This window comes from Ambystoma mexicanum, unplaced genomic scaffold (assembly GCF_040938575.1).
Source record: "Ambystoma mexicanum isolate Mex_15411 unplaced genomic scaffold, UKY_AmexF1_1 Mex_scaf1, whole genome shotgun sequence".
Lineage (NCBI taxonomy): Eukaryota > Metazoa > Chordata > Amphibia > Caudata > Ambystomatidae > Ambystoma > Ambystoma mexicanum.
In genome coordinates this window covers 2,360,723-2,376,811 of record NW_027182324.1, presented here as the reverse complement: position 1 = coordinate 2,376,811, position 16,089 = coordinate 2,360,723, and the positions used below count along the sequence as shown (strand labels likewise).

The following is a 16,089-nucleotide window of genomic DNA, read 5'->3' as shown; positions in this document are numbered from 1 at the left end:
TGTACAAAGTTTTAATATTGGGGAGACAGATTGGTCGAAAAAAAAGCAGACAGGCGCTGCTGAGATTCGAACTCAGGATCTCCTGTTTACTAGACAGGCGCTTTAACCAACTAAGCCACAGCACCTTTTTTGCATCTGGTCTCCTTTCCTTCCTCATGTAATCATTTAGAAGTGAAATCCACTTTTTTAACGCTGGGCTTCTGTTGCAATATAACTTTTCAAAATGTTTTCCAATTGACTGAAACTCCATTGCACAAAACGAGCATGTCATTAATCGTCGATTTAGAGTGGACTGCATTGCCCAGTGTGTGCATTGAGGAGCACATGTTCGTCTTTACTGGGGAGCAAGTTTGCACTCATGAATGTGGCAAAACATTCAAATCCGTAAGTGGGTGAACATTAAAGTCCTAGATGCTGCAAATCTCTATATCTGGATACGGAATGACTGAAAAAAGTTATGTCTCCAGTGTCAAAATGTGTGTAATGCACTAGTAATTCATTTCCTTTATTGACCAGTGAGGTAGCCATGTATGGAGGTGCTGTAGAGTGAAAATCAAGTTTCAAATGGGCAGTGATCCTTGTGCCTGGATAGCTCAGTCGGTAGAGCATCAGACTTTTAATCTGAGGGTCCAGGGTTCAAGTCCCTGTTCAGGCGTATCTTTGCTTCTTTTACAAAAAATTAAGCAGGAAATATGAATTGCTCATTCTAATATGTGCTATTTCTGATGGCATCGCAACCTTGGGCAATATGACTCTAAGGTAGTGGAGTCCAGAGTTCTTGGATGCTTTGCCAACATTTCAAGCCTGACTGTGCTTCTAAATAGCATGAAATAACAATCTTTGTACAAAGTTTTAATATTGGGGAGACAGATTGGTCGAAAAAAAAGCAGACAGGCGCTGCTGAGATTCGAACTCAGGATCTCCTGTTTACTAGACAGGCGCTTTAACCAACTAAGCCACAGCACCTCTTTTGCATCTGATCTCCTTTCCTTCCTCATGTAATCATTTAGAAGTGAAATCCACTTTTTTTAAGGCTGGGCTTCTGTTGCAATATAACTTTACAAAATGTTTTCCAATTGACTGAAACTCCATTGCACAAAACGAGCATGTCATTAATCGTTGATTTAGAGTGGACTGCATTGCCCAGTGTGTGTATTGAGGAGCACATGTTCGCCTTTACTGGGGAGCAAGTTTTCACTCATGAATGTGCCAAAACATTCAAATCCGTAAGTGGGTGAACATTAAAGTCCTAGATGCGGCAAATCTCTATATCTGGATACGGAATGACTGAAAAAAGTTATGTCTCCAGTGTCAAAATGTGTGTAATGCACTAGTAATTCATTTCCTTTATTGACCAGTGAGGTAGCCATGTATGGAGGTGCTGTAGAGTGAAAATCAAGTTTCAAATGGGCAGTGATCCCTGTGCCTGGATAGCTCAGTCGGTAGAGCATCAGACTTTTAATCTGAGGGTCCAGGGTTCAAGTCCCTGTTCAGGCGTATCTTTGCTTCTTTTACAAAAAATTTAGCAGGAAATATGAATTGCTCATTCTAATATGTGCTATTTCTGATGGCATCGCAACCTTGGGCAATATGACTCTAAGGTAGTGGAGTCCAGAATTCTTGGATGCTTTGCCAACATTTCAAGCCTGACTGTGCTTCTAAATAGCATGAAATAACAATCTTTGTACAAAGTTTTAATATTGGGGAGACAGATTGGTCGAAAAAAAAGCAGACAGGCGCTGCTGAGATTCGAACTCAGGATCTCCTGTTTACTAGACAGGCGCTTTAACCAACTAAGCCACAGCACCTCTTTTGCATCTGATCTCCTTTCCTTCCTCATGTAATCATTTAGAAGTGAAATCCACTTTTTTTAAGGCTGGGCTTCTGTTGCAATATAACTTTACAAAATGTTTTCCAATTGACTGAAACTCCATTGCACAAAACGAGCATGTCATTAATCGTTGATTTAGAGTGGACTGCATTGCCCAGTGTGTGTATTGAGGAGCACATGTTCGCCTTTACTGGGGAGCAATTTTGCACTCATGAATGTGGCAAAACATTCAAATCCGTAAGTGGGTGAACATTAAAGTCCTAGATGCTGCAAATCTCTATATCTGGATACGGAATGACTGAAAAAAGTTATGTCTCCAGTGTCAAAATGTGTGTAATGCACTAGTAATTCATTTCCTTTATTGACCAGTGAGGTAGCCATGTATGGAGGTGCTGTAGAGTGAAAATCAAGTTTCAAATGGGAAGTGATCCCTGTGCCTGGATAGCTCAGTCGGTAGAGCATCAGACTTTTAATCTGAGGGTCCAGGGTTCAAGTCCCTGTTCAGGCGTACCTTTGCTTCTTTTACAAAAAATTAAGCAGGAAATATGAATTGCTCATTCTAATATGTGCTATTTCTGATGGCATCGCAACCTTGGGCAATATGACTCTAAGGTAGTGGAGTCCAGAGTTCTTGGATGCTTTGCCAACATTTCAAGCCTGACTGTGCTTCTAAATAGCATGAAATAGCAGTCTTTGTACAAAGTTTTAATATTGGGGAGACAGATTGGTTGAAAAAAAAGCAGACAGGCGCTGCTGAGATTCGAACTCAGGATCTCCTGTTTACTAGACAGGCGCTTTAACCAACTAAGCCACAGCACCTTTTTTGCATCTGGTCTCCTTTCCTTCCTCATGTAATCAATCAGAAGTGAAATCCACTTTTTTAAGGCTGGGCTTCTGTTGCAATATAACTTTTCAAAATGTTTTCCAATTGACTGAAACTCCATTGCACAAAACGAGCATGTCATTAATCGTCGATTTAGAGTGGACTGCATTGCCCAGTGTGTGCATTGAGGAGCACATGTTCGTCTTTACTGGGGAGCAAGTTTGCACTCATGAATGTGGCAAAACATTCAAATCCGTAAGTGGGTGAACATTAAAGTCCTAGATGCTGCAAATCTCTATATCTGGATACGGAATGACTGAAAAAAGTTATGTCTCCAGTGTCAAAATGTGTGTAAGGCACTAGTAATTCATTTCCTTTATTGACCAGTGAGGTAGCCATGTATGGAGGTGCTGTAGAGTGAAAATCAAGTTTCAAATGAGCAGTGATCCCTGTGCCTGGATAGCTCAGTCGGTAGAGCATCAGACTTTTAATCTGAGGGTCCAGGGTTCAAGTCCCTGTTCAGGCGTACCTTTGCTTCTTTTACAAAAAATTAAGCAGGAAATATGAATTGCTCATTCTAATATGTGCTATTTCTGATGGCATCGCAACCTTGGGCAATATGACTCTAAGGTAGTGGAGTCCAGAGTTCTTGGATGCTTTGCCAACATTTCAAGCCTCACTGTGCTTCTAAATAGCATGAAATAGCAATCTTTGTACAAAGTTTTAATATTGGGGAGACAGATTGGTCGAAAAAAAAGCAGACAGGCGCTGCTGAGATTCGAACTCAGGATCTCCTGTTTACTAGACAGGCGCTTTAACCAACTAAGCCACAGCACCCTTTTTGCATCTGGTCTCCTTTCCTTCCTCATGTAATCATTTAGAAGTGAAATCCACTTTTTTAAGGCTGGGCTTCTGTTGCAATATAACTTTTCAAAATGTTTTCCAATTGACTGAAACTCCATTGCACAAAACGAGCATGTCATTAATCGTCGATTTAGAGTGGACTGCATTGCCCAGTGTGTGCTTTGAGGAGCACATGTTCGTCTTTACTGGGGAGCAAGTTTGCACTCATGAATGTGGCAAAACATTCAAATCCGTAAGTGGGTGAACATTAAAGTCCTAGATGCTGCAAATCTCTATATCTGGATACGGAATGACTGAAAAAAGTTATGTCTCCAGTGTCAAAATGTGTGTAATGCACTAGTAATTCATTTCCTTTATTGACCAGTGAGGTAGCCATGTATGGAGGTGCTGTAGAGTGAAAATCAAGTTTCAAATGGCAGTGATCCATCTGCCTGGATAGCTCAGTCGGTAGAGCATCAGACTTTTAATCTGAGGGTCCAGGGTTCAAGTCCCTGTTCAGGCGTACCTTTGCTTCTTTTACAAAAAATTAAGCAGGAAATATGAATTGCTCATTCTAATATGTGCTATTTCTGATGGCATCGCAACCTTGGGCAATATGACTCTAAGGTAGTGGAGTCCAGAGTTCTTGGATGCTTTGCCAACATTTCAAGCCTGACTGTGCTTCTAAATAGCATGAAACAGCAATCTTTGTACAAAGTTTTAATATTGGGGAGACAGATTGGTCGAAAAAAAAGCAGACAGGCGCTGCTGAGATTCGAACTCAGGATCTCCTGTTTACTAGACAGGCGCTTTAACCAACTAAGCCACAGCACCTTTTTTGCATCTGGTCTCCTTTCCTTCCTCATGTAATCAATCAGAAGTGAAATCCACTTTTTTAAGGTTGGGCTTCTGTTGCAATATAACTTTTCAAAATGTTTTCCAATTGACTGAAACTCCATTGCACAAAACGAGCATGTCATTAATCGTCGATTTAGAGTGGACTGCATTGCCCAGTGTGTGCATTGAGGAGCACATGTTCGTCTTTACTGGGGAGCAAGTTTGCACTCATGAATGTGGCAAAACATTCAAATCCGTAAGTGGGTGAACATTAAAGTCCTAGATGCTGCAAATCTCTATATCTGGATACGGAATGACTGAAAAAAGTTATGTCTCCAGTGTCAAAATGTGTGTAATGCACTAGTAATTCATTTCCTTTATTGACCAGTGAGGTCAATGTATGGAGGTGCTGTAGAGTGAAAATCAAGTTTCAAATGGCAGTGATCCATCTGCCTGGATAGCTCAGTCGGTAGACCATCAGACTTTTAATCTGAGGGTCCAGGGTTCAAGGCTGGGCTTCTGTTGCAATATAACTTTTCAAAATGTTTTCCAATTGACTGAAACTCCATTGCACAAAACGAGCATGTCATTAATCGTCGATTTAGAGTGGACTGCATTGCCCAGTGTGTGCATTGAGGAGCACATGTTCGTCTTTACTGGGGAGCAAGTTTGCACTCATTAATGTGGCAAAACATTCAAATCCGTAAGTGGGTGAACATTAAAGTCCTAGATGCTGCAAATCTCTATATCTGGATACGGAATGACTGAAAAAAGTTATGTCTCCAGTGTCAAAATGTGTGTAATGCACTAGTAATTCATTTCCTTTATTGACCAGTGAGGTAGCCATGTATGGAGGTGCTGTAGAGTGAAAATCAAGTTTCAAATGGGCAGTGATCCCTGTGCCTGGATAGCTCAGTCGGTAGAGCATCAGACTTTTAATCTGAGGGTCCAGGGTTCAAGTCCCTGTTCAGGCGTATCTTTGCTTCTTTTACAAAAAATTTAGCAGGAAATATGAATTGCTCATTCTAATATGTGCTATTTCTGATGGCATCGCAACCTTGGGCAATATGACTCTAAGGTAGTGGAGTCCAGAGTTCTTGGATGCTTTGCCAACATTTCAAGCCTGACTGTGCTTCTAAATAGCATGAAACAGCAATCTTTGTACAAAGTTTTAATATTGGGGAGACAGATTGGTCGAAAAAAAAGCAGACAGGCGCTGCTGAGATTCGAACTCAGGATCTCCTGTTTACTAGACAGGCGCTTTAACCAACTAAGCCACAGCACCTTTTTTGCATCTGGTCTCCTTTCCTTCCTCATGTAATCAATCAGAAGTGAAATCCACTTTTTTAAGGCTGGGCTTCTGTTGCAATATAACTTTTCAAAATGTTTTCCTATTGACTGAAACTCCATTGCACAAAACAAGCATGTCATTAATCGTCGATTTAGAGTGGACTGCATTGCCCAGTGTGTGCATTGAGGAGCACATGTTCGTCTTTACTGGGGAGCAAGTTTGCACTCATGAATGTGGCAAAACATTCAAATCCGTAAGTGGGTGAACATTAAAGTCCTAGATGCTGCAAATCTCTATATCTGGATACGGAATGACTGAAAAAAGTTATGTCTCCAGTGTCAAAATGGGGAGCAAGTTTGCACTCATGAATGTGGCAAAACATTCAAATCCGTAAGTGGGTGAACATTAAAGTCCTAGATGCTGCAAATCTCTATATCTGGATACGGAATGACTGAAAAAAGTTATGTCTCCAGTGTCAAAATGTGTGTAATGCACTAGTAATTCATTTCCTTTATTGACCAGTGAGGTAGCCATGTATGGAGGTGCTGTAGAGTGAAAATCAAGTTTCAAATGGCAGTGATCCATCTGCCTGGATAGCTCAGTCGGTAGAGCATCAGACTTTTAATCTGAGGGTCCAGGGTTCAAGTCCCTGTTCAGGCGTACCTTTGCTTCTTTTACAAAAATGTGAGGTAGCCATGTATGGAGGTGCTGTAGAGTGAAAATCAAGTTTCAAATGAGCAGCGATCCCTGTGCCTGGATAGCTCAGTCGGTAGAGCATCAGACTTTTAATCTGAGGGTCCAGGGTTCAAGTCCCTGTTCAGGCGTATCTTTGCTTCTTTTACAAAAAATTTAGCAGGAAATATGAATTGCTCATTCTAATATGTGCTATTTCTGATGGCATCGCAACCTTGGGCAATATGACTCTAAGGTAGTGGAGTCCAGAATTCTTGGATGCTTTGCCAACATTTCAAGCCTGACTGTGCTTCTAAATAGCATGAAATAACAATCTTTGTACAAAGTTTTAATATTGGGGAGACAGATTGGTCGAAAAAAAAGCAGACAGGCGCTGCTGAGATTCGAACTCAGGATCTCCTGTTTACTAGACAGGCGCTTTAACCAACTAAGCCACAGCACCTCTTTTGCATCTGATCTCCTTTCCTTCCTCATGTAATCATTTAGAAGTGAAATCCACTTTTTTTAAGGCTGGGCTTCTGTTGCAATATAACTTTACAAAATGTTTTCCAATTGACTGAAACTCCATTGCACAAAACGAGCATGTCATTAATCGTTGATTTAGAGTGGACTGCATTGCCCAGTGTGTGTATTGAGGAGCACATGTTCGCCTTTACTGGAGAGCAATTTTGCACTCATGAATGTGGCAAAACATTCAAATCCGTAAGTGGGTGAACATTAAAGTCCTAGATGCTGCAAATCTCTATATCTGGATACGGAATGACTGAAAAAAGTTATGTCTCCAGTGTCAAAATGTGTGTAATGCACTAGTAATTCATTTCCTTTATTGACCAGTGAGGTAGCCATGTATGGAGGTGCTGTAGAGTGAAAATCAAGTTTCAAATGGGTAGTGATCCCTGTGCCTGGATAGCTCAGTCGGTAGAGCATCAGACTTTTAATCTGAGGGTCCAGGGTTCAAGTCCCTGTTCAGGCGTACCTTGGCTTCTTTTACAAAAAATTAAGCAGGAAATATGAATTGCTCATTCTAATATGTGCTGTTTCTGATGGTATCGCAACCTTGGGCAATATGACTCTAAGGTAGTGGAGTCCAGAGTTCTTGGATGCTTTGCCAACATTTCAAGCCTGACTGTGCTTCTAAATAGCATGAAATAGCAATCTTTGTACAAAGTTTTAATATTGGGGAGACAGATTGGTCGAAAAAAAAGCAGGCAGGCGCTGCTGAGATTCAAACTCAGGATCTCCTGTTTACTAGACAGGCGCTTTAACCAACTAAGCCACAGCACCTTTTTTGCATCTGGTCTCCTTTCCTTCCTCATGTAATCAATCAGAAGTGAAATCCACTTTTTTAAGGCTGGGCTTCTGTTGCAATATAACTTTTCAAAATGTTTTCCAATTGACTGAAACTCCATTGCACAAAACGAGCATGTCATTAATCGTCGATTTAGAGTGGACTGCATTGCCCAGTGTGTGCATTGAGGAGCACATGTTCGTCTTTACTGGGGAGCAAGTTTGCACTCATGAATGTGGCAAAACATTCAAATCCGTAAGTGGGTGAACATTAAAGTCCTAGATGCTGCAAATCTCTATATCTGGATACGGAATGACTGAAAAAAGTTATGTCTCCAGTGTCAAAATGTGTGTAATGCACTAGTAATTCATTTCCTTTATTGACCAGTGAGGTAGCCATGTATGGAGGTGCTGTAGAGTGAAAATCAAGTTTCAAATGGGCAGTGATCCCTGTGCCTGGATAGCTCAGTCGGTAGAGCATCAGACTTTTAATCTGAGGGTCCAGGGTTCAAGTCCCTGTTCAGGCGTACCTTTGCTTCTTTTACAAAAAATTAAGCAGGAAATATGAATTGCTCATTCTAATATGTGCTATTTCTGATGGCATCGCAACCTTGGGCAATATGACTCTAAGGTAGTGGAGTCCAGAGTTCTTGGATGCTTTGCCAACATTTCAAGCCTCACTGTGCTTCTAAATAGCATGAAATAGCAATCTTTGTACAAAGTTTTAATATTGGGGAGACAGATTGGTCGAAAAAAAAGCAAACAGGCGCTGCTGAGATTCGAACTCAGGATCTCCTGTTTACTAGACAGGCGCTTTAACCAACTAAGCCACAGCACCCTTTTTGCATCTGGTCTCCTTTCCTTCCTCATGTAATCATTTAGAATTGAAATCCACTTTTTTAAGGCTGGGCTTCTGTTGCAATATAACTTTTCAAAATGTTTTCCAATTGACTGAAACTCCATTGCACAAAATGAGCATGTCATTAATCGTCGATTTAGAGTGGACTGCATTGACCAGTGTGTGCATTGAGGAGCACATGTTCGTCTTTACTGGGGAGCAAGTTTGCACTCATGAATGTGGCAAAACATTCAAATCCGTAAGTGGGTGAACATTAAAGTCCTAGATGCTGCAAATCTCTATATCTGGATACGGAATGACTGAAAAAAGTTATGTCTCCAGTGTCAAAATGTGTGTAATGCACTAGTAATTCATTTCCTTTATTGACCAGTGAGGTAGCCATGTATGGAGGTGCTGTAGAGTGAAAATCAAGTTTCAAATGGCAGTGATCCATCTGCCTGGATAGCTCAGTCGGTAGAGCATCAGTCTTTTAATCTGAGGGTCCAGGGTTCAAGTCCCTGTTCAGGCGTACCTTTGCTTCTTTTACAAAAAATTAAGCAGGAAATATGAATTGCTCATTCTAATATGTGCTATTTCTGATGGCATCGCAACCTTGGGCAATATGACTCTAAGGTAGTGGAGTCCAGAGTTCTTGGATGCTTTGCCAACATTTCAAGCCTGACTGTGCTTCTAAATAGCATGAAACAGCAATCTTTGTACAAAGTTTTAATATTGGGGAGACAGATTGGTCGAAAAAAAAGCAGACAGGCGCTGCTGAGATTCGAACTCAGGATCTCCTGTTTACTAGACAGGCGCTTTAACCAACTAAGCCACAGCACCTTTTTTGCATCTGGTCTCCTTTCCTTCCTCATGTAATCATTTAGAAGTGAAATCCACTTTTTTAAGGCTGGGCTTCTGTTGCAATATAACTTTTCAAAATGTTTTCCAATTGACTGAAACTCCATTGCACAAAACGAGCATGTCATTAATCGTCGATTTAGAGTGGACTGCATTGCCCAGTGTGTGCATTGAGGAGCACATGTTCGTCTTTACTGGGGAGCAAGTTTGCACTCATGAATGTGGCAAAACATTCAAATCCGTAAGTGGGTGAACATTAAAGTCCTAGATGCTGCAAATCTCTATATCTGGATACGGAATGACTGAAAAAAGTTATGTCTCCAGTGTCAAAATGTGTGTAATGCACTAGTAATTCATTTCCTTTATTGACCAGTGAGGTAGCCATGTATGGAGGTGCTGTAGAGTGAAAATCAAGTTTCAAATGGCAGTGATCCATCTGCCTGGATAGCTCAGTCGGTAGAGCATCAGTCTTTTAATCTGAGGGTCCAGGGTTCAAGTCCCTGTTCAGGCGTATCTTTGCTTCTTTTACAAAAAATTAAGCAGGAAATATGAATTGCTCATTCTAATATGTGCTATTTCTGATGGCATCGCAACCTTGGGCAATATGACTCTAAGGTAGTGGAGTCCAGAGTTCTTGGATGCTTTGCCAACATTTCAAGCCTCACTGTGCTTCTAAATAGCATGAAATAGCAATCTTTGTACAAAGTTTTAATATTGGGGAGACAGATTGGTCGAAAAAAAAGCAAACAGGCGCTGCTGAGATTCGAACTCAGGATCTCCTGTTTACTAGACAGGCGCTTTAACCAACTAAGCCACAGCACCCTTTTTGCATCTGGTCTCCTTTCCTTCCTCATGTAATCATTTAGAATTGAAATCCACTTTTTTAAGGCTGGGCTTCTGTTGCAATATAACTTTTCAAAATGTTTTCCAATTGACTGAAACTCCATTGCACAAAATGAGCATGTCATTAATCGTCGATTTAGAGTGGACTGCATTGCCCAGTGTGTGCATTGAGGAGCACATGTTCGTCTTTACTGGGGAGCAAGTTTGCACTCATGAATGTGGCAAAACATTCAAATCCGTAAGTGGGTGAACATTAAAGTCCTAGATGCTGCAAATCTCTATATCTGGATACGGAATGACTGAAAAAAGTTATGTCTCCAGTGTCAAAATGTGTGTAATGCACTAGTAATTCATTTCCTTTATTGACCAGTGAGGTAGCCATGTATGGAGGTGCTGTAGAGTGAAAATCAAGTTTCAAATGGCAGTGATCCATCTGCCTGGATAGCTCAGTCGGTAGAGCATCAGTCTTTTAATCTGAGGGTCCAGGGTTCAAGTCCCTGTTCAGGCGTATCTTTGCTTCTTTTACAAAAAATTTAGCAGGAAATATGAATTGCTCATTCTAATATGTGCTATTTCTGATGGCATCGCAACCTTGGGCAATATGACTCTAAGGTAGTGGAGTCCAGAGTTCTTGGATGCTTTGCCAACATTTCAAGCCTGACTGTGCTTCTAAATAGCATGAAACAGCAATCTTTGTACAAAGTTTTAATATTGGGGAGACAGATTGGTCGAAAAAAAAGCAGACAGGCGCTGCTGAGATTCGAACTCAGGATCTCCTGTTTACTAGACAGGCGCTTTAACCAACTAAGCCACAGCACCTTTTTTGCATCTGGTCTCCTTTCCTTCCTCATGTAATCATTTAGAAGTGAAATCCACTTTTTTAAGGCTGGGCTTCTGTTGCAATATAACTTTTCAAAATGTTTTCCAATTGACTGAAACTCCATTGCACAAAACGAGCATGTCATTAATCGTCGATTTAGAGTGGACTGCATTGCCCAGTGTGTGCATTGAGGAGCACATGTTCGTCTTTACTGGGGAGCAAGTTTGCACTCATGAATGTGGCAAAACATTCAAATCCGTAAGTGGGTGAACATTAAAGTCCTAGATGCTGCAAATCTCTATATCTGGATACGGAATGACTGAAAAAAGTTATGTCTCCAGTGTCAAAATGTGTGTAATGCACTAGTAATTCATTTCCTTTATTGACCAGTGAGGTAGCCATGTATGGAGGCGCTGTAGAGTGAAAATCAAGTTTCAAATGGGCAGTGATCCCTGTGCCTGGATAGCTCAGTCGGTAGAGCATCAGACTTTTAATCTGAGGGTCCAGGGTTCAAGTCCCTGTTCAGGCGTACCTTTGCTTCTTTTACAAAAAATTTAGCAGGAAATATGAATTGCTCATTCTAATATGTGCTATTTCTGATGGCATCGCAACCTTGGGCAATATGACTCTAAGGTAGTGGAGTCCAGAGTTCTTGGATGCTTTGCCAACATATCAAGCCTGACTGTGCTTCTAAATAGCATGAAATAGCAATCTTTGTACAAAGTTTTAATATTGGGGAGACAGATTGGTCGAAAAAAAGCAGACAGGCGCTGCTGAGATTCGAACTCAGGATCTCCTGTTTACTAGACAGGCGCTTTAACCAACTAAGCCACAGCACCTTTTTTGCATCTGGTCTCCTTTCCTTCCTCATGTAATCATTTAGAAGTGAAATCCACTTTTTTAAGGCTGGGCTTCTGTTGCAATATAACTTTTCAAAATGTTTTCCAATTGACTGAAACTCCATTGCACAAAACGAGCATGTCATTAATCGTCGATTTAGAGTGGACTGCATTGCCCAGTGTGTGCATTGAGGAGCACATGTTCGTCTTTACTGGGGAGCAAGTTTGCACTCATGAATGTGGCAAAACATTCAAATCCGTAAGTGGGTGAACATTAAAGTCCTAGATGCTGCAAATCTCTATATCTGGATACGGAATGACTGAAAAAAGTTATGTCTCCAGTGTCAAAATGTGTGTAATGCACTAGTAATTCATTTCCTTTATTGACCAGTGAGGTAGCCATGTATGGAGGTGCTGTAGAGTGAAAATCAAGTTTCAAATGGCAGTGATCCATATGCCTGGATAGCTCAGTCGGTAGAGCATCAGTCTTTTAATCTGAGGGTCCAGGGTTCAAGTCCCTGTTCAGGCGTACCTTTGCTTCTTTTACAAAAAATTAAGCAGGAAATATGAATTGCTCATTCTAATATGTGCTATTTCTGATGGCATCGCAACCTTGGGCAATATGACTCTAAGGTAGTGGAGTCCAGAGTTCTTGGATGCTTTGCCAACATTTCAAGCCTGACTGTGCTTCTAAATAGCATGAAACAGCAATCTTTGTACAAAGTTTTAATATTGGGGAGACAGATTGGTCGAAAAAAAAGCAGACAGGCGCTGCTGAGATTCGAACTCAGGATCTCCTGTTTACTAGACAGGCGCTTTAACCAACTAAGCCACAGCACCTTTTTTGCATCTGGTCTCCTTTCCTTCCTCATGTAATCATTTAGAAGTGAAATCCACTTTTTTAAGGCTGGGCTTCTGTTGCAATATAACTTTTCAAAATGTTTTCCAATTGACTGAAACTCCATTGCACAAAACGAGCATCTCATTAATCGTCAATTTAGAGTGGACTGCATTGCCCAGTGTGTGCATTGAGGAGCACATGTTCGTCTTTACTGGGGAGCAAGTTTGCACTCATTAATGTGGCAAAACATTCAAATCCGTAAGTGGGTGAACATTAAAGTCCTAGATGCTGCAAATCTCTATATCTGGATACGGAATGACTGAAAAAAGTTATGTCTCCAGTGTCAAAATGTGTGTAATGCACTAGTAATTCATTTCCTTTATTGACCAGTGAGGTAGCCATGTATGGAGGTGCTGTAGAGTGAAAATCAAGTTTCAAATGGGCAGTGATCCCTGTGCCTGGATAGCTCAGTCGGTAGAGCATCAGACTTTTAATCTGAGGGTCCAGGGTTCAAGTCCCTGTTCAGGCGTACCTTTGCTTCTTTTACAAAAATGTGAGGTAGCCATGTATGGAGGTGCTGTAGAGTGAAAATCAAGTTTCAAATGGGCAGCGATCCCTGTGCCTGGATAGCTCAGTCGGTAGAGCATCAGACTTTTAATCTGAGGGTCCAGGGTTCAAGTCCCTGTTCAGGCGTATCTTTGCTTCTTTTACAAAAAATTTAGCAGGAAATATGAATTGCTCATTCTAATATGTGCTATTTCTGATGGCATCGCAACCTTGGGCAATATGACTCTAAGGTAGTGGAGTCCAGAATTCTTGGATGCTTTGCCAACATTTCAAGCCTGACTGTGCTTCTAAATAGCATGAAATAACAATCTTTGTACAAAGTTTTAATATTGGGGAGACAGATTGGTCGAAAAAAAAGCAGACAGGCGCTGCTGAGATTCGAACTCAGGATCTCCTGTTTACTAGACAGGCGCTTTAACCAACTAAGCCACAGCACCTCTTTTGCATCTGATCTCCTTTCCTTCCTCATGTAATCATTTAGAAGTGAAATCCACTTTTTTTAAGGCTGGGCTTCTGTTGCAATATAACTTTACAAAATGTTTTCCAATTGACTGAAACTCCATTGCACAAAACGAGCATGTCATTAATCGTTGATTTAGAGTGGACTGCATTGCCCAGTGTGTGTATTGAGGAGCACATGTTCGCCTTTACTGGAGAGCAATTTTGCACTCATGAATGTGGCAAAACATTCAAATCCGTAAGTGGGTGAACATTAAAGTCCTAGATGCTGCAAATCTCTATATCTGGATACGGAATGACTGAAAAAAGTTATGTCTCCAGTGTCAAAATGTGTGTAATGCACTAGTAATTCATTTCCTTTATTGACCAGTGAGGTAGCCATGTATGGAGGTGCTGTAGAGTGAAAATCAAGTTTCAAATGGGTAGTGATCCCTGTGCCTGGATAGCTCAGTCAGTAGAGCATCAGACTTTTAATCTGAGGGTCCAGGGTTCAAGTCCCTGTTCAGGCGTACCTTGGCTTCTTTTACAAAAAATTAAGCAGGAAATATGAATTGCTCATTCTAATATGTGCTGTTTCTGATGGTATCGCAACCTTGGGCAATATGACTCTAAGGTAGTGGAGTCCAGAGTTCTTGGATGCTTTGCCAACATTTCAAGCCTGACTGTGCTTCTAAATAGCATGAAATAGCAATCTTTGTACAAAGTTTTAATATTGGGGAGACAGATTGGTCGAAAAAAAAGCAGGCAGGCGCTGCTGAGATTCAAACTCAGGATCTCCTGTTTACTAGACAGGCGCTTTAACCAACTAAGCCACAGCACCTTTTTTGCATCTGGTCTCCTTTCCTTCCTCATGTAATCAATCAGAAGTGAAATCCACTTTTTTAAGGCTGGGCTTCTGTTGCAATATAACTTTTCAAAATGTTTTCCAATTGACTGAAACTCCATTGCACAAAACGAGCATGTCATTAATCGTCGATTTAGAATGGACTGCATTGCCCAGTGTGTGCATTGAGGAGCACATGTTCGTCTTTACTGGGGAGCAAGTTTGCACTCATGAATGTGGCAAAACATTCAAATCCGTAAGTGGGTGAACATTAAAGTCCTAGATGCTGCAAATCTCTATATCTGGATACGGAATGACTGAAAAAAGTTATGTCTCCAGTGTCAAAATGTGTGTAATGCACTAGTAATTCATTTCCTTTATTGACCAGTGAGGTAGCCATGTATGGAGGTGCTGTAGAGTGAAAATCAAGTTTCAAATGGGCAGTGATCCCTGTGCCTGGATAGCTCAGTCGGTAGAGCATCAGACTTTTAATCTGAGGGTCCAGGGTTCAAGTCCCTGTTCAGGCGTACCTTTGCTTCTTTTACAAAAAATTAAGCAGGAAATATGAATTGCTCATTCTAATATGTGCTATTTCTGATGGCATCGCAACCTTGGGCAATATGACTCTAAGGTAGTGGAGTCCAGAGTTCTTGGATGCTTTGCCAACATTTCAAGCCTCACTGTGCTTCTAAATAGCATGAAATAGCAATCTTTGTACAAAGTTTTAATATTGGGGAGACAGATTGGTCGAAAAAAAAGCAATCAGGCGCTGCTGAGATTCGAACTCAGGATCTCCTGTTTACTAGACAGGCGCTTTAACCAACTAAGCCACAGCACCCTTTTTGCATCTGGTCTCCTTTCCTTCCTCATGTAATCATTTAGAATTGAAATCCACTTTTTTAAGGCTGGGCTTCTGTTGCAATATAACTTTTCAAAATGTTTTCCAATTGACTGAAACTCCATTGCACAAAATGAGCATGTCATTAATCGTCGATTTAGAGTGGACTGCATTGACCAGTGTGTGCATTGAGGAGCACATGTTCGTCTTTACTGGGGAGCAAGTTTGCACTCATGAATGTGGCAAAACATTCAAATCCGTAAGTGGGTGAACATTAAAGTCCTAGATGCTGCAAATCTCTATATCTGGATACGGAATGACTGAAAAAAGTTATGTCTCCAGTGTCAAAATGTGTGTAATGCACTAGTAATTCATTTCCTTTATTGACCAGTGAGGTAGCCATGTATGGAGGTGCTGTAGAGTGAAAATCAAGTTTCAAATGGCAGAGATCCATCTGCCTGGATAGCTCAGTCGGTAGAGCATCAGTCTTTTAATCTGAGGGTCCAGGGTTCAAGTCCCTGTTCAGGCGTACCTTTGCTTCTTTTACAAAAAATTAAGCAGGAAATATGAATTGCTCATTCTAATATGTGCTATTTCTGATGGCATCGCAACCTTGGGCAATATGACTCTAAGGTAGTGGAGTCCAGAGTTCTTGGATGCTTTGCCAACATTTCAAGCCTGACTGTGCTTCTAAATAGCATGAAACAGCAATCTTTGTACAAAGTTTTAATATTGGGGAGACAGATTGGTCGAAAAAA

General features: G+C 41.0%; 16 non-coding genes across 16 annotated transcripts; all 16 read right to left on the bottom strand.

Annotated features, from left to right (window-relative positions):
- Positions 1 to 51: 51 nt before the first annotated feature.
- TRNAT-AGU (transfer RNA threonine (anticodon AGU)) lies at positions 52 to 125 on the bottom strand. The gene has a single exon. It is a non-coding gene; the product is annotated as a tRNA-Thr (tRNA).
- Positions 126 to 892: 767 nt separating this feature from the next.
- Positions 893 to 966, bottom strand: TRNAT-AGU (transfer RNA threonine (anticodon AGU)). Its single transcript has one exon. It is a non-coding gene; the product is annotated as a tRNA-Thr (tRNA).
- A 768-nt stretch (positions 967 to 1,734) lies between these two features.
- TRNAT-AGU (transfer RNA threonine (anticodon AGU)) lies at positions 1,735 to 1,808 on the bottom strand. The gene has a single exon. It is a non-coding gene; the product is annotated as a tRNA-Thr (tRNA).
- A 768-nt stretch (positions 1,809 to 2,576) lies between these two features.
- On the bottom strand, positions 2,577 to 2,650 carry TRNAT-AGU (transfer RNA threonine (anticodon AGU)). Its single transcript has one exon. It is a non-coding gene; the product is annotated as a tRNA-Thr (tRNA).
- Positions 2,651 to 3,417: 767 nt separating this feature from the next.
- Positions 3,418 to 3,491, bottom strand: TRNAT-AGU (transfer RNA threonine (anticodon AGU)). Its single transcript has one exon. It is a non-coding gene; the product is annotated as a tRNA-Thr (tRNA).
- Positions 3,492 to 4,257: 766 nt separating this feature from the next.
- TRNAT-AGU (transfer RNA threonine (anticodon AGU)) lies at positions 4,258 to 4,331 on the bottom strand. Its single transcript has one exon. It is a non-coding gene; the product is annotated as a tRNA-Thr (tRNA).
- A 1,214-nt stretch (positions 4,332 to 5,545) lies between these two features.
- Positions 5,546 to 5,619, bottom strand: TRNAT-AGU (transfer RNA threonine (anticodon AGU)). Its single transcript has one exon. It is a non-coding gene; the product is annotated as a tRNA-Thr (tRNA).
- Positions 5,620 to 6,686: 1,067 nt separating this feature from the next.
- Positions 6,687 to 6,760, bottom strand: TRNAT-AGU (transfer RNA threonine (anticodon AGU)). The gene has a single exon. It is a non-coding gene; the product is annotated as a tRNA-Thr (tRNA).
- A 1,609-nt stretch (positions 6,761 to 8,369) lies between these two features.
- On the bottom strand, positions 8,370 to 8,443 carry TRNAT-AGU (transfer RNA threonine (anticodon AGU)). Its single transcript has one exon. It is a non-coding gene; the product is annotated as a tRNA-Thr (tRNA).
- Positions 8,444 to 9,209: 766 nt separating this feature from the next.
- Positions 9,210 to 9,283, bottom strand: TRNAT-AGU (transfer RNA threonine (anticodon AGU)). The gene has a single exon. It is a non-coding gene; the product is annotated as a tRNA-Thr (tRNA).
- A 766-nt stretch (positions 9,284 to 10,049) lies between these two features.
- TRNAT-AGU (transfer RNA threonine (anticodon AGU)) lies at positions 10,050 to 10,123 on the bottom strand. The gene has a single exon. It is a non-coding gene; the product is annotated as a tRNA-Thr (tRNA).
- Positions 10,124 to 10,889: 766 nt separating this feature from the next.
- TRNAT-AGU (transfer RNA threonine (anticodon AGU)) lies at positions 10,890 to 10,963 on the bottom strand. Its single transcript has one exon. It is a non-coding gene; the product is annotated as a tRNA-Thr (tRNA).
- Positions 10,964 to 11,729: 766 nt separating this feature from the next.
- Positions 11,730 to 11,803, bottom strand: TRNAT-AGU (transfer RNA threonine (anticodon AGU)). The gene has a single exon. It is a non-coding gene; the product is annotated as a tRNA-Thr (tRNA).
- Positions 11,804 to 12,569: 766 nt separating this feature from the next.
- TRNAT-AGU (transfer RNA threonine (anticodon AGU)) lies at positions 12,570 to 12,643 on the bottom strand. The gene has a single exon. It is a non-coding gene; the product is annotated as a tRNA-Thr (tRNA).
- Positions 12,644 to 13,574: 931 nt separating this feature from the next.
- On the bottom strand, positions 13,575 to 13,648 carry TRNAT-AGU (transfer RNA threonine (anticodon AGU)). Its single transcript has one exon. It is a non-coding gene; the product is annotated as a tRNA-Thr (tRNA).
- A 1,609-nt stretch (positions 13,649 to 15,257) lies between these two features.
- Positions 15,258 to 15,331, bottom strand: TRNAT-AGU (transfer RNA threonine (anticodon AGU)). The gene has a single exon. It is a non-coding gene; the product is annotated as a tRNA-Thr (tRNA).
- Between the last annotated feature and the right edge of the window lie 758 nt (positions 15,332 to 16,089).